At 35.7% G+C, this 25,408-nt stretch overlaps 1 protein-coding gene across 7 annotated transcripts in view; it reads right to left on the bottom strand.

Moving 5' to 3' along the window:
• Positions 1 to 25,408, bottom strand: part of TANC2 (tetratricopeptide repeat, ankyrin repeat and coiled-coil containing 2) — a 558,975-nt gene that overhangs the window by 514,055 nt on the left and 19,512 nt on the right. Inside the window, exon 1 of one of the 7 annotated variants that reach the window (XM_044000438.1) lies at positions 533 to 549. The exons of the other annotated variants lie outside the window; for them this stretch is intronic. The gene's annotated coding sequence lies outside the window, so the exon portion shown is untranslated. Of the gene's footprint in view, positions 1 to 532; positions 550 to 25,408 lie in introns of those variants that run through there. 7 annotated transcript variants of the gene reach the window in all.

The following is a 25,408-nucleotide window of genomic DNA, read 5'->3' as shown; positions in this document are numbered from 1 at the left end:
AATTATTAGGAAAGAGACTACAGTAACATATTTAAAATATCATACACTATGACCAGGATTTATATTAGGAATGCAGGATCAGTTCACTATTAAGAAAACTATAAATAGAGTATATTATTTTAAAAAAATTAATTCTGGCAATGATCCAAGACACCTCTGAAGGACTTATGAAAACTGCAAACCATCTACAGAGAAAGAACTGATGGTATCTGAATACAAATGGTAGTATATTTTTTTGTTGTTGTTATTTCCTTTTTCTAAAGTTTTTTGGTCTGCTATGCTTTGTATGACTGCACATGTATAACTTCAATTGCTTGAGTTCTTAAGTGGGGGATAGGGAGGAAAGAAGAGAATTTGGAACACAAAGTTTTAAAAATCGATGTTACAATTTGTTTTTACATGTAAGGTAGGGAAAATTCTAAATAAATAAAATTTTTAAAAAATTAATTCTGAACCTAAAATCCAAAAAGAGCATTTCTTGTTTGTTTTAGTGAGACAATTGGGATTAAGTGACTTGCCTAAGGTCACACACCTGTAAGTGTTAAGTGTCTGAGGCCGAATTTGAACTCAGGTACTCCTGACTCCAGGGCCGGTGCTCTATCCACTGCGCCACCTAGCTGCCCCTAAAAAAGAGCATTTCTATATGTATAGAACACAAAAAGAAACTATGTGAAACAATGAATCTCCATTTCATACCACTTACTTTTTAAAAAAATTATATGATAAATTATACATGTTATTCTTATCCTTTCTTCCTTTTGAATTTCCTTATGTTCTCTTTTGTACATTTTTAAAAATGTTACTATGACTTCTTTTTGGGGTGGGGCAACACTACTGATAACATTTATCTTCTCTAAGGCAAAGAGGGAGGAGAGGGAGAGAAGGGGGGAGTATAACAAATGAGCATAGTCAAACACAAAGAATCCACACATTGGCCTTGTACAAAAATGTATGGCTTTTCTTCTACCCCGAGTTCCTCATCTCTTTGTCAGCCTATCAGAATACAAATATTTTATCATTGCTTATTTAGCCCCTTCCAAATACACATGTATATGTGCATACATACACATACATAGATATGTATATGTGCATTTCTTTATTTGTTTTTTCTCTAGACTTCTCTTTGTCCTTTTGTTTGCATTTCAAAATTTCAACTCAGATGAGGTCTAGGCATCAAGACTGTCTGGTCTATTCATGAAGACTTCTATTAAAATTACATTTTTTTCCCTTGTAGAATTATATTCAGTTTTACAGGATAACTTATTCTTACTTGTTAGCCTTTACTTTTTATTATAGTGTATTCTAATATATTTTCTCCTTTATAGTACCTGCTGCCAAGTCATGGGTGATCCTGACTGTGATTCCTTGACATTCAAACTATTTCTGGCTACCTTAACTATTATTCCTTTGACTTGAAAGTTCTGGATTTTAGCTATGACATTCCTGGGTGTTTTCAGTTTCAGATTTTTTCAAAAGGTAATCAATGCATTCTTTCTATTTTTACTCTGTCCACTAATTATAACATAACATATATGGCCAAATTCTTTTATGATTTCTTGAAATAAGGTTCCAGGTTTTAGGTTTTGTCACGATTTTCAGGGAGTAAAATAATTCTTACATCATGTTTTCTTGATCTGTTTTCCAGGTGAATTGTTTTTGAAAGTAGGTATCTTATATTTTCTTCTATTTTTTTCAGTCTTTTTACTTTCTTCTACTATTTCTTGTTGTCTCATGACAACAGAAGTCCACTACTTGGGTCAGGTTTTCTCCTTTCTGTTATTAGCTATCTTTTCTACTCTTGATTTTTTCCTCCTTAACTCTCATTTCATTTTTTATCTTACTTTATTTCTTCCATCTTCTTTTGCAGTACTTAAGGCCAAAACATTTTTGTTTTCTTCTTGAGGTTTTGTTTTCAACTATTATGGAGTTACTCTCTTCTTCTGGGTTTACCTATTGGGCTGTTCATAAGCCATAGTATTTCTTATTTGTGTTTAGTGTTTTCTTCTCTTTAGTTATGTTCTGAGTCTGAATACTTATGTTTCAGTTCAGTTGACTTGGGCAATCTTGGATGAGTTAGGTTATGTTTAGTTGTATCCTTTTTGTAGTCTGGATGCCTTTGTCACTGCCAATCCTGATAGGGTGGCTGATATTTTTATCTTCTACCTCATTCCCTGCCTTCTATCTTAGTCACCTAGTGACCTACTATAGAAAAGGCCTCAGGTAGTCTCATTCTTCTTAATTTTGTAAAATCCTTAATCAGAAGTTGGTTCTACCTTCTGCTGTGGCCTTAACATGCCCAAGTGGGATATTACAGATTATACTGGCTTTAAGTATCAAGTACCACCCTAAACACAGGTGCTAAGTTGGCCCTGTCACCTATTACGGCCCACAGTGCTCCAAAGAGGACATAACAAGGCGCTGGCACTTGCTCTCACAGGATCTCTCATGTGGTCTCTCATGCTAGCACCCCTCCCCCCTCTCTCTCCCCTACCCTAGAAGGATAATTCTATCCTCTGAACTTATATTCCAACATGGATCAGAGCCAAGATGTGGCTTTAGGAACACAATTATAGGAACTCACACAGGCTCACAACGACCCTGTTCAGAAAACTGGCAGGCTTCAGGTCACTCTGAAGGAATTCAAATTAGCTTTCTCCTTCATCCTGTTTTGCTAGTTTCCAGCTAGATAATCAGAGTTCAAACTGGTTTCCCTAGCATGTTCCTCTCCACACTTCTGCTATTTCTGCATTTACTTGTACTTGCATTGTTTTCTTTGGTAAAATGAGTCTAGCTGCCTTTTTGTGAAGTTCAGGACCGGATGGAAAAAACTTCGTTTCTCTTCTTTTTAGGTCTCTATCACTGGTTTTTCTGTGTTGTTGTTTTTTTCAGCATTTTTCTAGGGTACACGTGGGAGAGTTGTGCTCCTTTATGACCTTTCATGATGTTATCTTAACTGGAAGTTCTCTCATTACTTCTTACCTGAACTACTGTGATAGCCTAACTGGTCTCTCTGCCTCAATATATTTTCTGGCTTACTACCAGATTCATCTTGCTGACACATAATTCTGATCAAGTGATCTCATAATGCAAAATAGATCAGTGGCTACCTTTACCTACTAAATAAAATCTGAATTACATATATATATACATATATGTATAATTATAATCATTATATTAGTCCTTTATAAAGGACTAGAGTCATTCCCCTTAAGAACAAGACAAGGATGACCTGTCACCACCACTATTATATTTAATATATAACACTAGAATTATTAGTGATTGCTGAAAAGTAAAAATAATGATAATAACAAACATCATCTAGAAGTTAAACGTCTAGAAAATACTTTACACACATCATACCATTTGTCACTCACAACAACCCTATTTAGTGCTACAGTGATTGTTTTCCACTTTTTGAGGAAGGCAGAAATGATACTGAAAGCATGTTGTCCTCTGCCTGAGGCCAGGCTTAAGTTAGCCCCAAGACTACAGAGACTCTGCCTGGAACACACTTATAACTCTTCCCGCCCCCTTGAAAAAAAAATTGCCAGTGCTGATTTAGCTGAGATAAAAAAAAAAAAGTAAAAGAGGGTCAGGGTAGGTGCTGATCTGAAGAAGAAAAATAGAGAAGAAAGAATCACTGTTAACAATTATATAATGCTTTAAGTTTTACAAAGGACCGTATATGTCTTCTCATTTGATTCTTACAATAACCCTGTAAAGTAGGAGCTATTATTACCCCAGACAGATGAAGGAACAGAGTCTGAAAGGTTGTGTCTTGCCCAGGGTCAGGGTCAGACAGCTAGTAAAGATCTGAAGCAAGATTTGAAGTCAGATCCTCAACTCCAAGTCTAGAACTCTTATCTACTACCATTTGAACCCAGCTGAGATAAGTCTTGTCCTCCCAAAAGCTACTCAGAGCTAGGAAGGAGTCAAGCTCGCGAAACTTTAGTCTTGCCATTTAGAAGGCGACTGAGGCAATTCTACAGACCAGTCTGGGGGTGTACCCACCAACAAAGAAGAAGGAGTCACAAAGTGAGTAAGAGAGAAATAAATTTTGGGTTTTTTTCTTTTTAAGGATAAAAGACTGAAATTTTGAAAAGGAAAAAAAAACCCTCAAAAACCTGGAGCAGCGGGGCAGCTAGGTGGCACAGTGAATAGAGCACCGGCCCTAGAGTCAGGAGTACCTGAGTTCAAATCCGGCCTCAGACACTTAACACTTACTAGCTGTGTGACCCTGGGCAAGTCATTTAACCCCAATTGCCTCACTAAAAAAAAATTAAATTAAAAAAAACAAACAAACCTGGAGCAGCATATGCAGATGAATTAACTGAAAAGATCATAAAACTGACGTGGGGCTTAGGATAACTCAGAAGTTTCTCCTGTGAAAAGTAAAACCAAAGATGACCAGATAACAGGACAGATGTATCAAGGAATCATGGGACTATTAAAATTTAGATTGGTCAAATAGATATCAGGAAAGACATACCTAAGAAGTTTGGGGAAATAAAATTCTACAGCACGTAAGTCACTTAGGTGTGGTTAGGTGTGAGTTAGGAGACAGATAACCCCAGAGGTCAGGATCATCATTCAAAAAAAAATCCCCCTGACTCTCAGGAATATGACAAGCTTTCCCCCACCCCGCCCCAAAAAGGGACTTTCCATTTTCAGGTGGTCACACCATTTATCATCTATAAAAGCTTTTGCCTTCTTTCTGTTCTGGGAGGAGGATGGTTCTAATTCATCTCCTCCCTAAGGGTGAAGTCTTTGACTTACCTCTCAGTCATTTTCTCTAGTGCCAAATAAGACCATTTTAATCCTGATTGGACTGTGTGTGAGAGTGTAATTTTTTTTTGTAGAGGAATACCTAAGGACCTTCCCCCCCAACAAAACTTATTACAAAGTTCTTGAAAAATAAGGGTTTAGTTGTCAAACAAGAAAACAAAATTTGAGGAAAAACTGGAAGGGAAGAAAATTAAGGAAGAAAAGAAGAAAATTCTTAGAAAAAATACCTAAAGAAGAAAAGAAAGAAGCATTTATGGCACTGTATGCCAAGGACTGTGCTAAGAGTTGAAAATATAAATACAAGCAAAAGGAAAGACAATCACTGCTCTCAAGAAGCTTATATTCTAATCATTCAAATGAGGGAAGACGACACAAAAAAGGGAGTTGAAAAATATGGGGGAGGACAGGAATAAAGGTACTCAAAAGAGGGGGATGATTTTGAAATCCAGAAAGTTGGGAACGGGGCCTGGAGAGGAATGAAGGCAGGCCAGACTGGACACCCTTAAAAAAGGGTAACTCTAAGAAGAACTCACTGATGGAGGGGGGAGGGCAAGCAGGCCTTGGTAAGGATATTCCATGGTAAGCAGGTCACCTGGATGAGGGAAGTTTCAGGATGAGATTGCAGTAGAGGCATGGTTTTGAAGTCCACAATTTCAGAAATAGGGCCAGGAGGAAAATGAAGGTAGGCCATTCTGGGCCCCTTCAGGAAAGAGAGGTTTGAGGAAGAACTCACCAATGGAAGAAGTAAGTAGGTCTTATAAAAAGAACTAGTGAAAATATGAAAGTAGGAAAGTGGGAGAGAAGAAAAAAGGGAAATTTTGAATTAACCACCTAAATGACAGGAAAATAAAGAAAATGAAGAGGAGAATAATTAAATAAATAAAAGAAAAAACAATCGGTAATTTAAGTGAAACTCCCTACCTAGAGAAAGTGTTGACAAAAAGGAGCAGTGGTATGGGGAGAAGAGTCTATAGAGATAGAGTTGTATTAAATTAGTTTAAGAGGAACTTATAGAAACAAAGTATCAACAAAGAAAAGGGATTTTTAAAAATCTAAAAAAATTACTAAAGACACAAAAGAAGGAAAAAAGTCCTAAATCTCACCACTTTGAATGTGAAAGGACTAAACAAGATAATTAAACAAAAGAGTGACAGAATGGATTTTTTCATCATTAGTCCTTTGGGATTCTCTTGGATCATTGTATTGCTGAGAATAGTTAAGTCATTCACAGTTTTTATCCAACAATATTGCTGTCACTGTCCACAATGGTCTCTTGGTTCTGCTCACTTCACTATACATCAGTTCATACAAGTCTTTCCAAGCCTTTCTGAAATCATCCTGCTTGTCATTTCTTATAGCACAATAATATTCCATTACCATAATATACCACAGCTTGTTTAACCATTCCCCAATTGATAGGCATTCCTTTGATTTCCAGTTCTGAGCCACAACAAAAAGAGGTGCAATAAATATTTTTGTACAAATAGGTCTTTTTCTCTTTTGGGAGATGTCTTTGGGATATAAACCTAGCAGTGGTATTGCTGGATCAAAGTACATGCACAGTTCGATAGCCTTTTGGGTGTAGTTTCAAATTGCTCTCCAGAATGGATGGATCTTTTTTTCACAACTCCACCAATAGTGGATTAGCATCCCAGTTTTCCCAGATCCTCTCCAACATCCAATATTTTCCTTTTTGTTATATTTGGACAGGCAGTTTTTGAAGGAAGAAATCAAAATTATTAATAGTCACATAAAAAAAATGTTCGAAATTGCTTTAAGTCAAGTAAAGGTACAATAACAAAGAGAGGCAGAAGGAGGCAAATTATCTCAAAGATAACCAACCAAAAATATGTTAAAATAGTGATATTCCAACCTTTTCAATTATGAAATGCTACTATCAGTTTGCTTTATTTTAATAGAATTCTAGATCTAAAGTTGAAAGGTACTTCAGGGTTCTATAATTAAGATTGCCTATAATGCTTCAAAGAAGCATTAAGAAGTCAGGAAACCAGGGGCGGCTAGATGGCGCAGTGGATAAAGCACCGGCCCTGGATTCAGGAGTACCTGAGTTCAAATCTGGCCTCAAACACTTGACACTTACTAGCTGTGTGACCCTGGGCAAGTCACTTGAGAAAAACAAGAAGGGGAAAATGAATATGAATAAAACTAATTCTCCATTAGAGTTTATTCTCTTGGTTCTAATGGCATTCAAACACACTGAGTCCATGACTAGGGTCTCAAAAATTACCATGTGGGCAGAGGTTTCCATGGAAGCCAAGGAGTTAATCAGGGGAGGGCAAATGTGCATGAGCTCTTAAAATTCCTGCTCAATGGCACAAGTTTCATTACTTGTTTACATGGTACTGTCAATTTGCACAAGAGTGGTACAGTGAAAAAAGCACTGGCTATGAAATGAAAGGATGTAGATTCAAATCCTGCCCCTGATTTTTACTATCCATGGGACTATCTGTGTCCATGTCATACAATCCCAATGATCCTCTGTTTCCTTACCTGTATGTACCCCATGCTCTGGACTTGATCTTTTGACTTCCTCTCCTTTCTCACATTGGAAAGGTAGGTGACCAGCACATGAGTGCTATGTATCCTCAGGGATTTAGGGAATTCCTAAGGGCTATGTGTGGTTTTTCTAAGCTACAGCTCACAAGCCCCCACTAATATGCTTCTCCCCACCATGATTATCACCTGATACCAAACTAGCTAATTATATTTAATGAGCTTTTAGAAATGGGTAGTATAGGTAGTACAAAACTTTTGGAAATGGGACTATGATTGTATAACAAGTACAAAATATCCTCCCTGAAAGAGTAAGGAGATACCATCTCACCAGGACACACACAGTCAAGGGGAAAATAGGCTCAAACTTGGTAATTCACAATTCCTAGAAGTCCTTTAGCTAAAGTTCTCAAATTTGACTTCTTCATAACCAGTCTATCCACAGAGCCCAAAGAGGTCACTACCATCAACCACTGATATCCCTGGAACAATGCTAGGCTGCCTATTAAAAGAGCCAAAATCTCCCAGCCCTCCTCAGTTCTTGAGGCCCTTCTCTGGCCAAGAAAGAGGAGACCCAGACCATGGCTGAGATCAGAGTTCTTCTCCATGCCTGCCCCCAAGCAATTACTTCTCAGAGACTTGGTTGTACGGCTTCTAGAACAACTATCAGAAGCTTGAATTCTTCATTCTATACCGTCTCACTGCTTTTAACCAAACCCCACAAAGCATAACTAAATCCCTCAACCAATCTGAACTTGATCAAACTGAACAGACTTAGGAGAAGCTCATGCTTTGTTCACATCTAATAAAGGTAATAGGGCTAAATGAAGTGGGGTGACTAACTTTAATTGACTCCTACCCTTACATGTAAAATAAGTATTGGACTAAATGACTTCCAAAGTTTATTACAAATGTAAATTCAAGATCCTACAACAAAGATTCTTGGTAAGCTTTTCCCAAGACCTATTTATTGACCTAGAATCAGCACAGCATACTCAGAACATTTTCTGTTACTGAGCTTGGTTGGCACTCACTAGTTATTACTACAATTTCCTCTGATGACCTGTTTATGCTCTGGTTTATCTTGTTGGCATTGCCGGTGAATAAGGAGGGGATCTTCATCAGCATAATAGCTTAACCTGTGGATTTAGGTACTTATCTAGTAAAAACTTCAGTTCTGACAAACTAAAGAAATCATGAGACCAAAAAGGCAAAGAAATATTTGTAGCACTTAAAAATTTTTCTGTGTATGAAAAGTAAGTAGGAAATATAAACATCTTAAATTAGAGGTTTTTAACCTTTTTTTCCTGTGATAGATCCTTTTAGCAGTCTATAAAGACTATAGACTTCTCAGAATGTTTTTAAAAGTATAACAAAATAGGACTAAAAAGAAAAGCAATTGTATTTAAAGAGTTGACTTTTCTTTGGGGGGGTGATGCAATTGGGGTTAAGTGACTTGCCCAGGGTCACACAGCTAGTAAGTGTCAAGTGTCTGAGGCCAGATTTGAACTCAGGTTCTCCTGACTCCAGGGCCAGTGCTCTATCCACTGCACCACCTAGCTGCCCCAAAGAGTTGACTTTTTAAAAATGAGCTCACAGACCCTAGGTTAATAACTCCTGATCTTGATAATTTTACTGAATCTTTTATGTAAGGCAATTTGATACCATTTGATAACAAATAAACTGAGTTAAATGTGTTATGATTTGGAATAATGTTTACTACTAAACTATAAATAAATTATTTTATCTATATCTTTCATCTTTTCTATAGTATTCAAGTCAATCTCTTAAGAATATAACAGAATTCGTATATATTATATTGTTTACCTTCTCACTGGGTGGAGGAGAGGCAGGAAAGAGAAAGAGAACTTGGAATTCAAAATTTTAAAGTGAATGTTAAAAAAATAGAATATAACACACAGACAAAGTGCTCAACTCACTCTGGTAGAGAGAATTTCCTCATCTGGTAGTTCCCTCAGCCAATTAAATCGAAGGACCAGTCTCTAGCCCTAGTCCCAGTATACAACTATACTTAAGAAATAATATTTCTTATTTCCATGATATCTGTTATTTGTGGGAAAGCAAACATTATTTTATTGGTTTCTTTTCCATTTAATGATGGAAAGTCTCAAATTCCTTTTTTAAAATTTAGATTTTTCATTGTACTCAACTTACAATCAAAATTCATTTGGTTCAACTCAATTCAACAAGTATTTATTAAGCACTTATCAAGTTCCAGGAAATAATTAATTAAGATCTCTTTGAGATAGTTATTTTCTCCTATAGTGCAGAATCATTATTCATCAATGCTTTCTTATTCCATTTAACTTTTGAACTCGTCCTCCTATAAATTTTCCAAGGGAGATCATCTAGTATCTAGTATCCTTCATCTAGAAATCTCGATAACATTACAGTTACCAAGGCAGCAAATGAGTTGTCCATCAGTCATCTACTTTCATTTAAAAAAAGGTTTATCTCTTTCAATTCAAATATCTCTGATAACACATCACTTTCTATGTGAAATTTAAATATTTGTTATGCTATCCATATGCTACATTTTCTCATTCTCACCATGTTTCTCTCCATTGCTTCTCTGTGTGATTTACAATTTTTATTCCTTAGTAATTATGATATTCCATGGTTCATAGTCATATAGTATTATATCATCAAAAGAATACTGATGTTGAAAGTATGGGATTCTGTTTTAAGGAGAAGCTTGGTACTATTGAAAGGACTATGAAATTTGACTAAATGCAATCTAGTCTATTCTTCTATCTACTCAATTCTTCACCCAGTTCATTTTACTTCACAATATCAAAGATATATGTATTGAAGGGTCAACCCTACAGACTGTTCATTCAAATGCATAACACAATGGTCAATATTATTCATCCATTTTTTCCTACCCTAATTCAGGCCCTCATCAAGGACTATTAACTTCTTAAGTTGCCTCCTTAAGTTACCCCAGTCTTCAATCCAATCCATGTTCCACACAACTATCAAATTAATATTTCTAAAACATAGATAGGTCTGATCATGTCATTCTCCTCAAAATCTTAAGTAGCTCCTTATTGGCACTAGAAAAAAAAAATACAAACTCCTCAACATGACATATATAGCCCTCCACAACATGGCTTCAATCTACTTTTTTCAGAGGTATTTCAAAATACTCTACTTACTCTATTTCATGTACTCTACATTCCAGCCAGACAAGCCTACCAACCATTCCATCTCTCATCATCATGTCTTTGTAATATATCCCCCATGACTAAAAGGTTAATCCTTCTTCACTTATACTTCTCAGAACCCATCTTGCTTCACAGCTAATCTCAAGGGTTACTTCCTACATTAAGCATTTCCTGATCCCTCTAGTTTTATCATTGTCTCCCTCCTGAAATTACTTTATACTTATTTTTGTAATAATGAATGGAGCATAGTGGATAGAGCCTTGGACATGGAATTAGAAATATCGGAGTTCAAATTCGGACTTAAGACACTAACTATGTGACCCTGGCAAGTCACCTGGTCACAGTCTGTCACTGTAAAATGGGGATAATAACAATATTTACTTCCCAGGGTTGTTATAAGGATAAAATGACAGAAAGCTTGTAATGAGTTTTGCAAAACTTAAAGCACAATATAAATGTTGGCTATTAATGTTCTATCACTGGAAAAGTATGTAACCTCCTTGAACAAGGACTATTTACTTTTTTTGTCTCTAATCCCAGTAGCTAGCATAATGCTTTGCACATAATAGGCACTTACAAAATGTATGCTAAATAGAAATTAATTCCTGTGTGTATAATTAGGCTGAATGATTACAAACATAAATAATTAGACATCTCTATAGGGTTATAGGGCTTGATGCAATGAGCAAAATCTCATCTGTAGAAACTTGAAGGCCTCACCATCCACAGGAAATAATTATCATTTATATCATGTTTTAAAGTTTACAAAGTTCTAAAGACACAGATGTTGATGTAATTTCAGATACAGATGCAAACATAGATTCAGATATAGATATAAATACAGATACCTGCATCCCCAGGGGAAACTTCCATTTCAATTCTACACTGGACATAATCCAAGTGAAAAGTAAACATCTTTCATAAACGTGCATCTCCCTTTTCTATACCTCATTTAATATTAATAATCAAATAATACCAATGCTTTCTGCTGTCCTGTCTGTAAAGGAATTATTCATGACTAACTTATGTATGAGAAATTCATGACTAAGATATGTATGAGAAATACCTTCTGGAAGATAGACATCAAAGGGGAATCCTACTCTGTGAAATCATTTTTTTTATATTCAACAATTAGCACAAATAGGATCTTGTATTCTATCAGTCAATTAATGCCAATGTAAAAAGTGAGTTTGCTATAAAACACTGGGAAAGCCAACCTGTTACCTCCTATTTTCCTCAAGGATGCTCTCATTATAAGTGTAAATTATACTCATAAGCACAGGAAAGGAGGCATACAGGCATGCAGCTACTGATAACTTCTATATCTCAATTTTTAGTAGTTAAGTCTAGGATTTGTTTTTTTACAATCATTCAGGATCTTCTTCTCATTCAGTTATCTTGAGATATGCACTTAGCCACAAAATAGTGTCATAGCAGGACAAACTGCCTTTCTCTATTCTTTGTCTCTATTCTTTCTAACTTTAGTTCCATTTCAACTTCTAACAGTGATGTTAAAATCTGAATGTAGTCACTCCACTGTCACTGATGGAAAATAAAGTTTGTTACAGAAATTTGACAGATATTTAAAATTTTTTATCTGTTTGTTATCTTCGGTTTCATCCTTAAATGCTCTGAGAATGACAGCACTTAATTGATGTTTTCAAGCTTCTAAAAATCACTCTTCCTTCTACTTGATTCTGTTTTGTGAAGTGATGCTGGGGAAAAAAATTCTACTCTCTTCTTCTATAAAAATTTTTAAATTAGTTTGGATCTTAAACAGTACTATCCATGACTATCAACTCTTCTCTCCTTGTCAAGGAGACACAGGCTTCCTAGATAAGGCAGTCTCCAGGCTCTTTGGCGCTTTTGATAATTGCTTTATATAAGTTAAATTTCCATTAAAATATGAGGATTAATTAACTTAATATACAGTTTTAAAAATTAGATAGCCAACAAGTAAAGCACAAATAAGCACAAAAGAGGAAATATTGAAAATTAGAAGAGAAACAGATTAACTGAAAACTAAAATGAAGAAGGCAACATATGGAGCTAGAAAAGGATGGAAAGGGAAGGTGTGAGAAGAAGAATGGAAACAAACTACCTGGAGAAGAGGTAGTTTAAGCTCAGAGAATGAGTCTAGCGGCCAGAAGTCAAGTCTAAATAGTTGGGATGCTTCTTTCAGTGTTGATCCAAACAAGGGAAATCAAGTCAAGAGAGTAGGCCTCAGAGTAGAGGTGTCTTCATATGAAATAATAACAACAACAATAACAATAATAAAAGTTAATATTTATATAGAGCTTTCTATAGTGTACCAAGTCCTGTGCTAAGTAATTTACTATTATTATCTCGGCTAATCTTCACAACAACCCTAAGAAGTAGGTACTATTATCATCTCCATTTAGAACTGAGGAAACTGAGGCAAACAGGAGGTAAGTGACTTACACAGAGACACATAGTTAGTAAGTGTCTGAGGTGATAGTTGAACTGCGGTCTAAACACTATGTCAGCCAGCTGCCCCAAAGTGACTATTCAATGCAAAGAGAAAGACACCATCACCACAGCAACTGAAATTGAATGCTACAAAATTATGATGATCAAGTCTGGTCTCAAAAAGAAGATATAAGAATGTATTTCAACACTGCCTCTAATGTTGACCTTTTTTCTTGTTGGCATTTGTTGGGCTCTTATTTTTCTCTTATTTATTCTTTGTCATAGGGGACAGTTCTCTAGGAAGTGGTGGAGGGAGGCACACTGTGAAATGTAGGTGATGTAAAAATAAAAGATATCATTTGAATCAGTTATCTCATTAATGTTTTTAGTATGACTCAATTGACATAGAATGAAACCTCTCCAACAGTTTTTCTTCCTATGTAATTCTTGATCATGCCTTCATATAAACCTTTCATAAGAAATCTACTCTCACTTACAGGAAGGCCTTATTCTAGGTCTTAATATTTCATGGGTGCCTGTGTGGCACTCGGGTACCTTATCCCTTACCCTAGACATATGACCCAACTCACTTTTTCTTATCTTTTACACTACTTCTTCCTCACTTTTCCTTCTTATCTTTTATCTTCTTAAATCCAATTCATCATTAATATAGTCTGCAGCCTACTTTCAGGACAAGGGACAAGTGGCTTCAGGGTCTTTTTGGAGGGTCCTTAGATGAACCAGGACAATCTTTGTATACTCTAAGTCTGTGCAGGTACTACTGAATTCTTCCAAAGTTGTTGGGAACTCATAGACTGGAAACCTTATGGAGGTTAAGAAGAAGAAAGAGGAGGGGGAAACTGATTATCCTTCTTACAGAACTGTTGTTGTTGTTGTTGTTGTTGTTCAGTTGCTTCAGTTGTGTTCCAATCTTTGTCACCCCATTTAGGGTTTTCTTGGCAAAGATATTGGAGTGGTTTGTAATTTCCATCTCCAGCTCATTTTACAGATGAGGAAACTGAGGTAAACAGGGTTAAGTAACTTGCTCAGGGTCACACAGCTACTGTTTGAGGCCAGATTTAAACAAAATATGCACACCAAATCATAAATTCTCAGTATATAATTACTAGCAAATATACACCCAAAGTATATCCTCATCAATGAAAGGCAGCAAAAAAATCTTTGATCTCATCCAACAGAACGTCCATTTGATATAACAGTTTTAGTAAGCATACCACTTTCCCTGGTCACTAATTCAAAACAAGGTCAAAAGAAAAAAAGCACTGTTTATAGAACTGTCACTGCCTTTTCCTGCATCTCTCGTTTTTTTCTCTGATTTCTCCAAACCACATACTGGTGAGTTCTAGTGGGACTCAAAAAGTTAAAATCAACCTGTTATTCTGAAGGATTCAGTCTAAGAATCATTGTCCTTACAGGATGATAAGATTCTGGATCTAAGCCAGAAGGGTCCTCAGCCACCAACTAATTCAACCATCACATTTTACAGATATAGAAACTGAACCCAGGCCAATTAAATGACTTGCCAGAAATCATACATGCCGTAAATACCAAAGGTAGAATTTGAACACAGGTCCTGAGACTACATAATCAGTGTTCTTTCCATATTATGCAGCCTCCTTACATGTCTAAGAAAAGAGAGAGTACTACAATTTGGGGGCAACTAGTTGGCAAAGCAGATATAGTGCTGGTCCTGGAGACAGGAAGAAATGAAATCAAATCCAGCCTCAGATACTACCTTTGTGACCCTAAACATGTCTCCAAACCTTTGTCTGCCTAAAATAAGTCCTCCTCAGATCACAGCCTTCTTGTGGCAGATAAGCTTGCACAACTCAATAAAACTATAAACTATGCCAAGCAGGGTTACCCAAGAGAAACAGCACAGAGTGGAGAGTTCTGACCAAAAAGGGTGATCTACTGGAGAAGGAAATGGCACACCACTCCATGATCTTTGCTGAAAAAGAAAAAAAAACCATGGAAAAAGTAGAGCATAGAGTCACAAAACATCAGACATGACTGACCAACTGAACAACAACTACCACCATTTTATTTTCAGGAACATATAGCATGTAAAATTTCTCAACATATACTCCTCATTTGCAAAGAATTTATCAGCAGAATAATGCTGACCTACTTTATTTCAGTTTAGAATACTGCCTACTCAGAAAAAAAAAGTAAATTCTGCTTCTACAATTCATGATTAGGTACCATATAACACCTCTTTTCAAAGATACATACATATATATATATATATATATATATATATATATATATATATACTTATACAAAGATCTCCTACTTAAGAATGCAAAACCCTTCTTTTGACAGTAAATGAAAAATGTTATTGACCAAGGTACGATTTTTTTAATAGACTGATAGCTGAATTTTAGCTGCAGTGTTTTTTTAAAAGAAACTAAAAAATCTGAGCAATTCCCATTTATTATGAAAATGCATTTAATTCAAGATTCAGCCATTGCTGAACATTTTCAATTCTTTACAATATAGGACAACCAGCTGAAAAGAAATTAATCCATGGAGATTAAAAGTAATTTATTCCTTCTGTTTCAATATAAACTTTAATTAAGCAGAAGGTTTAGAATGCTCAGGCTGGAATGATCTGAATAATTAACTGTTTAATAATATGCATCCTAAGACAGAGAGTTTAGATATTTTTATTTATCTAACTATACCTAAAATGTAAAAGCAAAGTGAAGTTTTATAAACTCATCGTTTTGTAAGTAGTCCCTATAACAACTGTATCACCATCAGTAAGCTCATGATAAGGCACACAAAATACACTTTAATTTTTAACAACCAAAGTTACTTAATGCCAAAGAAACCATAGCAACTCACATCTTCTCTGTGTGCTCTGGTCTCAGAAGATGAGAAGGTTTTAACCCTCCTTGCCAAAATTAAAACTTCCACTAGTGTCATTACACCTTGCCTGTCCTATAAAATTTTGCTCTGCTCATCACTGTTATGGGCAGCCAGGTAGGTCAATGGATAAAGTGCCAGACCTGGAGTCAGGAAGATTCATCTTCCTAAGTTCAAACCTTGCCTCAGATAGTTACTAGCTGTGTGACCCTGCCTCAGTTTCCTCATCTGTAAAATGATCTGGAGAAGTAAATAGCAAACCACTACAGTCTCTTTGCCAAGATAACCCCAAATGGAGTCATGAAGAGTCAGACATGACTGAAAAACTACTGAACAATATCACTGCTACTCCCATTACTCCCTTTTCATCTTACATCTTCAGTTTCCCCCTCTCTCATCTCTTACTCTCTGCCCACAAATATGCTCAGATAGTCTGTATCCAAAAACAATAACAAAAAAAGCTTCTTCTGACCCTTCACACTTGCTATACTTCAGTATGAACTTTATTGTATTATTTTATAATGGCCTCCTTTCCAGAAAAGTAGAATCAATTCAAAGCTACACCACAAGTGATTTTAATGTGCCTTTTTTTCACAGCACTGAATTTTTCATCTTTTATTATCTTTGCCAATATAATAGGCATAAGGTGAAATCTCAGAACAGCTTTAATTTTAATTTCTAATAATAAATTCTGAATACTTTTTCAAGTGGTTGTTTATACGTTTATTCTCTCTCAAAAACTTTTTATTAATATCCTTTTAATAAAAATTATTTAATGGACAATGGCTCTTATACATTTGTACTAATTCCTTACAGATTTTGGATTTCAGACTTTTATCAGAAATATTTAGTGATACCATATACCAAAGTAATTTTCAAATGGATAGGTGAACTTAACATTAATAAAATTTAAATTCTAAAGAAAAGAAGGAAGTACCTTTCAGACTTATGGCTGGGAGGAGAATTTATAACCAACAAGGGACTAAGAACCAAAAAAAAGAGACAATCTTTGTTACACAAAGGTGAAAGCTTTTGCATAAAGAAAATCAATGCAATAAGAACTGGAAATTGGGGAGGGAGGATTTTTACATTTAATATCTACAACAAAGAACTGATATCCAAGATTTATAGAAAATTGACAGAAACAAGGGCCATCCCCATAGATAAGTGAGTCAAAGGATATGAACAAAGAATGTCTAGAATATAAAATGTGGATAATAAAAATTCATCTACCAAAAGAAAAAATGTTCCAAATCACTGAGATATCCAAAATAATATAACTCTGGGGTTTCCTATTAAATCACAAGTCCACTTGTCAGTTTGATAGATGTGAATCGATAGACAAGTGGACTTGTGATTTAATAGTAACTAGGTATTTATATATCACTGAGGTTTGTAAAGTGCCTTCCATATATTTTCTTGTTTTAATCTCACAACAACTCTAGAACTTACTATGATCATATTATTATGATCTCCACTTCATAGAAGAGGAAAATGAGACACAAAGATTTAAGTGACTTGCCCAGGGTCACACAACCAGGATGTAATAGAGGTGAGATGAAGATGATAAAATTTGAAAATAATCAATATTGGAGGAACAAAGGTAATACAGTTGAGCTATAAACTGGTCCAACTAATCTGGAAACAAATTTGGATCCATGATAGAAAAGTAACTAAACTGCTCATAAAACTATGAGCCAACAATATCACTCTAGGTCTTCATCCCAAAAAAATCAAGACATAGGGGAAAGTCTCATGCATCTCAAATATTTATAATAGCTCTTTTTCTGGCAGCAAGAACATAGAAACAAAGTAGTTACCTATCAATTCAATTCAACAAATCCATCAACTGGGAAATGGCTAAACAAATTGTAGTATATATTTATAATGGATTATTATTACATTATAAAAAATGACAGATATAAAGAACTCAGAAAAACTTAAGAACTATATTACAGATGCAAACAAAACCAAGAGAAAAACACAAAGACATAATAATGTAAAAGAAAATGCTACCAAAAAAAATCTGAATTCAGATGAACGCATTAATAATCTTAACTCTAGAGATCTGCTGCTAAAGCTTTGTTCCCTCCTCTCAACAGAAAGATAACAGACTATAGAGGCACATGCTGTCAGGTGTAAGTAAAGTGTTAGTTTGTTTTAATTTTCCTCTCTTAGCATTTTAACATTTTATTGGCATTTTAAATAACGTACAATTTATACAATATATATGTAAGTATGTTTGTATATACTTTGTGGATGTAATTTTTGGTGTGTTTTCTATTGTTTCTTTCACCTTTAATTTTCTTTCTTTTTTTTGCAAGGAAATTGGGGTTAAGTGACTTGCCCAGGGTCACACAAATAAGTGTCAAGTGTCTGTGGCCATATTTGACCTCAGGTCCTCATGACTCGAGGACCTGTGCTCTATTCACTATGCCACCTAACTGCCTCTAATTTTCATTACCTATCTGTTTGGGGCTTTTTTTTTTTGTTTTCTGATATTTTGAAATGCATATTCAACTCACTAATTTTTTCACTTTCAACTGATTCATTTTCCTCTTTTCTTAATGTGAGCAACAAAAGAAACAAAGTTTCCTCTTAGGAATGCTATAGTTGAGTCTCAAAAAATGCCAATATGTTATCCTACTAGCTTCATTATCTTTGTTATAACAAAGTACTATAGGATTTAGATGGGGTAGAGAGAAAAGAGAGGCAAGACCAATAAAATGACAACAATGTCCAAAAAAATGATATATTAAAATACATTTGCTGAATATGAGCTGCTACGAAGATTAAGAAGTAATCTGACAGAAATAAGGCTTAGACCAACATCTTATACCATATTCCACAATAAATTCAAAATGGATATTAAACCTGAATATTAAAGATTATATAATAAAACAAATAGAAGAGAAGCAGTTTATATACCTCTCAGTGATAGGTTCACAGTTATGAATCTTTAACCAAAGAAGTGACAGAGGCAATTAAAAAAGAAAAAAAGATCACTTTGGTTACATGAAATTGAAAAGCTTCAGCAGGAATAAAATTAATGCACCTAGGATAAGAAAGCAGTCAATGGGAGGGGGGGGGGAGAAATCTACATATGAAATATTCCAGATAACAGTCTGGTATCCAAGGTACATAAACAATTAACATATATGTTAAAGAACAAAAGCTATTCCCCATAAATAAACTGGTCACAGATTAGGAACAAACAATTCTCAGATGAGGAATTGCAAACCATTAACAAGAATATAAAAGAATGCTACAGGATGGCAAAGTAGCAAAAAGAAGTTCACCCAACACTTGAAAATACACCAGAGTCCTGATCAGAAATTTAAAAAATATGTATCAATGAGTCACTTCTCCAGGCTAGACAGAGAGTTCTGCAGGCACTGAGGATAAGGTCTGGCCAGAAGTACTTTGCAGAGTATTTCTAAGCCCAGGGACTGAAAGAGGACCAAGGTTGGGTACCAGGGTACCAGGGCAGGAAGCACAGGACAGGAAAAGATCCAAGGGGCTCTCTTATTAGTGTAGGATGTGGGAACAAGTAGCAGATGGCAGCTCTGTCACTTATTATCCAGCTCTGGATCAGATCCAGGATGGAGTGAGGAGGGGACTTCCAACTAGGAGTGACAGAGAGGAGTGATTGTGGACCCTCAGCTGTGTATGGAGCAATAAGTAAGTGCAAGAACAAACATTAGCTATGTGTCTCTGACCCCAGAAGAAGAGCAGGGACTACTTAGTTCTATCCCCCACACCAGTGTGAAGGTGTCAATAGAATAAAGATATCAGGAATCCCAGACCAAAGGGGAGGTAGTTATTCTAAAATCATAGAGCTTCGCAGTGGCTGATAGCAGCTGAATCCAGCAGCAATCTAGAAGAACTTCTAACCAAGGGCAAGCCCAAAAGCCTATTGCTCAGACCCAAATCTGAATCAGGAAAATGAAGAGTTCAGATCAGAAGGGCAGTGGGCAAACTGTGCCTTGCATAACACTACTTTGAAAGTACTAAAAGTTTGTAAGTCCCTACCCTGACCTTTGCTTATGATCCTAGAATAACATAACATTCAATACCCCAAGAAAACAAAAGGACCCAAAAAGATAAAGCAAATCCAGACACTCCCCTAAGCACTCCCCCAGTTGTAATATAAACTGCATAGTCAAAAAGTAGATTGAAATAATTACCAAATGAAAAAGAATCTTATCATAAGGAGCTATTATGGTGACAGGGGTACAGAAAAAAATCCAGAAGAGAATTCCTCTATAACATCTACAATCAAAGCCTCAAAAAAATGTAGCTTTGCACAAATCCAACCAGAATTCCTAGAGGAAATAAAACAAGAGTTTTTTTAAAAAAGAGAGAAAGACAAAAATTATTTTACAAGTCAAATGAAAACATTAAAGGAAAAATTAGAAGATAGCTTGGCACAAGAGGTACAAAACCTTACCCACGCAACAAACTCCCTGAAAACTAGAATGTACCAAATATAAGCCAATGAAACCAAGAGACAAGAAAAATTAAAACAAAGTTTAAAAGGCTGGGGAAAAAATAGCAGAATGTAAGCTATCTCATAGCAAAAACAACTGATCTGGAAAACAGACTGAGGAGAAAAGAATTTAGTAGTCACTGAACTATATAAAAGTCATGACAAAAAAGAGAATCTAGACATCATAGTTCAAGAAATCATAAAAGAAAATTGCCAAAATCTCTTAGAACTAGAGGGCAAAGTGGAAGTAGAAATAATCCATCTAACCCCTTGGGGGGGCGGGGAAACACAAAAATGAACACTCTCAGGAGAGAGGAAGAAGAGAAGCATTTCTGATAAAAAAAAAAAAAGACCAAAACTCCATGGGAACTTTAAAATATAAGCCAGGAGTCAAGAGAGGCACAAAAAGGTAAACATAGCAAGCAGTGGTAAAGGACAACAAAAGAATAAACTGCTTACATGGGGAGAGGATTATAAATTCTCTTCAGAATTCTATTATTAGCAGGGGTCAGGGAGGGAATCTAATTAATCAGAGGGCCTAGAAGTGATTCTGATATGTTTCGATGATCTTAAAAGATGGAAAGAGTGGGAAATTGGAATATACCAGCTGGGGAAGAGATAGGAAGAATGAGGAAAATTTTCACATAATTGGTAATGTGCAAGTAGAAGTCTTTAAAACAAAAAAGAAAGGCATGAAGAGGAGCAGATGACACTTGAAATTCATGCATCTAAACTGGTCAATGGTGGAACAGTAGATTAAGGGAGGGATTAGTCATAAGCAAAACAAATTCTTAAAGAAGGTGGAGAAAACAAAGAAGTAAAAACAGGGGTCAACAAGCTACAGCCCAATGGTCGATGACAAGAAAATTTTATTTTAAAATGTTAATTTTTAAAAATTCTTTCTTTACAGTCCATACCAAAGCAGTGGTTCAGATTTGGCCTATAGGCCACAGTTTGCCAACCCTTCAGTAAAAGCAGAAGACAGGAAAGATAGGAGGAAGTGAAGAAGGAAGGAAATAAGCATCTATTAAGCACCTTCTATGTGTTTTGCAAATATTATCTCATGAGGGGCAGCTAAGTGGCACATTGGATAGAGCACCAGCCCTGGAGTTGGGAGAATGTGAGTTCAAATCAAGGCTCAAACACTTGACACTTACTAGCTGTGTGACCCCAGGCAAGTCATTTAACCCCAATTGCCTCTCCTCCCCCCAAAATTATCTCATTTGATTCTCACAAGTCTGGGAGGTAGTTGCTACTATTAACCCCCATTTTAGAATTTAGAAAATTAGGGTAGACAGAGGTTAACTGACTTGTCTAGGGTTATATAACTAGTAAAGTGTCTGAGGCCAAATTTAAACTCCAATCTTCCAGACTCCAGGACCAGTGCTCTATCCAGTGCCCTACCCATCTGCCATAAGTAAAAGAGGCAGGGAAAGAAATATAAAAGTAAAAATCATAACTGAATATTAATGGTATAAATATACATAAATTGTAAGAGAACAGAAAACCAAATTTTAAAAATAGAACCCAACAAGAAGATCGACAAGGGAAAGGGGCCCTGTTCTCAGTTCCAGGGCAAAGAGGAGTTCTGGCATCTGAGGTTGCAAGGGACCAGAGCTTGTAATTAAGCAAGAATCAGAATGCAGACCAGGAGAGCACTGACCACACTTCTCTCCAAATGAAACCACCTTGAAAGCACCAAAAACTTACAAAACCCTAGTACTAGCTATGAAAACAACAGGGCAAAAAAGTCTAAACCTTGGGACAATGTCTTGCCCAAACCTCACTGCAGGAACAGAACCCAATTTTAACATAAAGTTAAAATTTTAAAAACAGTCTGGAAAAATTAGCAGGCAACCAAAAAAGAACCTGACCATAAAAATCAACTATGGTGACAGGAAATTTTAAGACACAAAATCAAAAGACTACAACATGAAAAAATCTACATTACAAGCAATGCCTCAAAAGAAAATGCTGATTAGACACAAGCCCAACAAGAATTTGAGGAAGTGCTAAAGAAAGCTATAAAAAGGAGACAAAAAATGTTTTAACCAAATAAGAGTGGTAGAGGAAAAATGGAGAAAAAAGTAAGAGTGATGTAATACATTTATGAAAAGTGAATTAGTAGCTTGATAAAAGAAGTACAAAACATCACCAAAAAAAAAATAAGTACTTAAAAAACAGAATTGGCCAAATGGAAAAAGAGGTTTAAAAAATCTCCCTCAAAATATATTCCTTAAATCTTAGAACTGGTCAAGTAGAAGCTAAAGATTCCATAAGACACCAAGTAATAATAAAACCTAAGTGGAAAAGATGAAAAAAATAGAAAAAATGTAAACTGTTTCATTAGAAAAAAATGAACTGGAAAATAGATTGAGGAAAGATAATTTAAGAATTATTGGGCTACATGAAAGTTATGATCAAAAAAAGAGCCTGAATAACATATACAAGAAATTATAAAGAGAAACTACCCTGACAACTTAGAACTAGGAGGTAAAATAGAAATTGAAGGGATTTGCCTTTTAGCTCCTGAGATTCCAAACTGAAAACTCACAGGAATATTATAGCCAAATTTCAAAGTTCCCAAATCAAAGACAAAAATACAAGAAAAAGCCAAAAAGAAACCATTCAAAAACCATGGAGCCACAGAGTCAGGATCACATGAGATTTAGCAGCTACTACATAAAAGGAGTGGAAGGCTTAGAAGATGGTATTTTGGAAGGCAAAGGAGCTAGCATTACAATCAAGATTAACCTATCCAGAAAAACTGAGTATAATCTTACAGGAGAAAAAATGAATATTGAATGAAATAGAGAACTTCCAAGCATTACTGCAAGAGATCAGAAATTAATAGAAAATCTGACATACAAACAAAAGACTCAAGAGAAGCAATAAAAGGTAAACCTGAAAGAGAAAACATAAGGAATTTTAAAAGGTTAAACTGTTTATATTTCTATATGGAAAGATGATATGTATAACACCTAAGAACTTTATCATTATTAGAGCAGTTAGAAAGAATCTGCATAAACAGAGGGGAAGTGAGTAGATTATGTTGGGATGATCTTTAAAAAAAAGGAGGAGTAAGAAAGAGATAAACTGGGAAAAGGGCAAAAGTAAAGGAAGAATGGGGAAATTTATCTCACATTAAAAAAAAAGGTATGCACGGAAGACCTTTTAGAGAGGAAAATGGGGGAAGGCAACACTTGGACCTCACTCTCATCTGAACTAGTTTAAAGAGAGAAGAATATATACATATACATATACATATGTGTGTGTGTGTGTGTATATATATACACATACACACATACACACACACACTCATTCATTCATCTTGCCTAATAGAAAATTAGGAGAGGAAGGGGCTAAAAGAAAGGGTGGGGCTGATAAAGAATGACAGATTAAGGGAGGCATTGGTCAAAAGAAAAATGAGCTGTTGAGGAGGGATGGGTTGAAAGAGAGACAGAGATAAACAGAATAAAATCAGATAAAGAAAAACCACAGTAATCATAACTGTGAATGTAATAAACATCCATAAAATGGAATGAATTAGAAACCAGAATCCAACCATATGATGTTTATAAGAAACATATTTGAAACAGAAAGACACGGAGGTAAAGTAAGGAGCTGAAGTAAAAAAGGTAGGGGTAGCAATCATGATCTCAGAAAAAGCAAAAATAGACCTAATTAAAAGAGATAATCAAGGAAAATGATTTTTTTTTTGCTAAAATGTGCCATAGACAATGAAGTAATATCAATACTAAACATATACACCAAATGGCATAGAATCCAATTTCTTTTCATGTGGAATATATTTTTTTTCTTTTTAGGATTCAAATTCTTAAAGGAAAAGTTAAATGAGTTCCAAGAGGAAATAGTAAAACTATACTAGTGGGGGAATTCAACCTTTACTTCTTAGAACTAGAAAATGTAACCACAAAATAAATAAGAAAATGGGAAAAATGAACAGAATTTTAGAAAAGCTAAATATGATAGACCTTGTAATGATTGGAATGTCGCCACTTGCTGGAGACTTACTTTAGGAAAGCTCCAGGAGAGGGCCTCTGAGGGCAGGACCACGCGGCTTTTCTTTGGTGTCAGGAAGTGACGTTGGCTGGTGGGAAGAAGGGGGAGGCTGGCACTCTGACTCACTCTCTTTCCTGAGGACTCTTGTGGAGAAGGCAACTAGAAATGCGTTCTCCCTTTAATAGATAGATGAATCTAGACCTTTCTCTCTCTCTTTACCAAATTCTTATTCTTCTTAATAAATGCTTAAAAGTCTAACTCTTGCTAAATCTTATAATTTATTGGCGACCACTCATTAGATTTTAGATAGCATAGCCAGAATTTTAGTCCCTTACAGATGGCTGACCACAAAGAGAAAAGCTGAATCTCTGTCTTCTCATCTTCCAGTTGGGTAAGAAATTTCCCCTACCTTGTCCCTTTAAATCCTAAGTACTGCTGAAGTGCCAGGTGTTTTCTATTTAAATTTTCAAATGGACCTGTTAAACTCCCTAATTACCCTATTTCTGATCTTAGTCTGTTTAACCAGACAAATGGGAGATAAGATCAAGTTAATGCTTTGTTTTTGTGGATTTTCTCTTTTAATTTTTGTTAGAAGAGCCAGAAAGGTGCTCACACAAGGGAATATAAATATCTCTCCCTCTCCCAGCCATGCTTTTTCAGAGAAACCTCTGATTCCTGCAGCTTTTCCAAGTTCTAACACTAATTGATGCTCTAATTTTGCATGCCTGGAGGCTTTTCTAGAAGCCTTTAATCCCCTAGAAGCAGGGGAAGTCGAAACCAGGCCTGAGTTCAATTCCCGGGCTGTGCACCAGGGGAGAGGTGGTCCCCTCCCCTTCCCTAGGGAACCCACCTCCTCCCCCTCCTCTCTTTGATCCTTCTGCCCAGAGGTCACAAGATCTAATCCACCTTTCTCAGGTGCTGATCTTGCACATGCGCAGCTTTCTCTACCTGCATTTTCAGCTCTACCCCAGCTAAACTGTGATTCTGACTCAACCTTAGAAAACCCTTTAAATCCCAGATATGCTCATTTTGTTCATAATTTTGTTAATCTGCTTTTGTCTTTAATTAGTAACCTTATAAAGCATTT

This window comes from Dromiciops gliroides, chromosome 4 (assembly GCF_019393635.1).
Source record: "Dromiciops gliroides isolate mDroGli1 chromosome 4, mDroGli1.pri, whole genome shotgun sequence".
NCBI lineage: Eukaryota > Metazoa > Chordata > Mammalia > Microbiotheria > Microbiotheriidae > Dromiciops > Dromiciops gliroides.
Note: the sequence above shows the minus strand (reverse complement) of the source record. Positions and strands in the feature narration are given on the sequence as shown.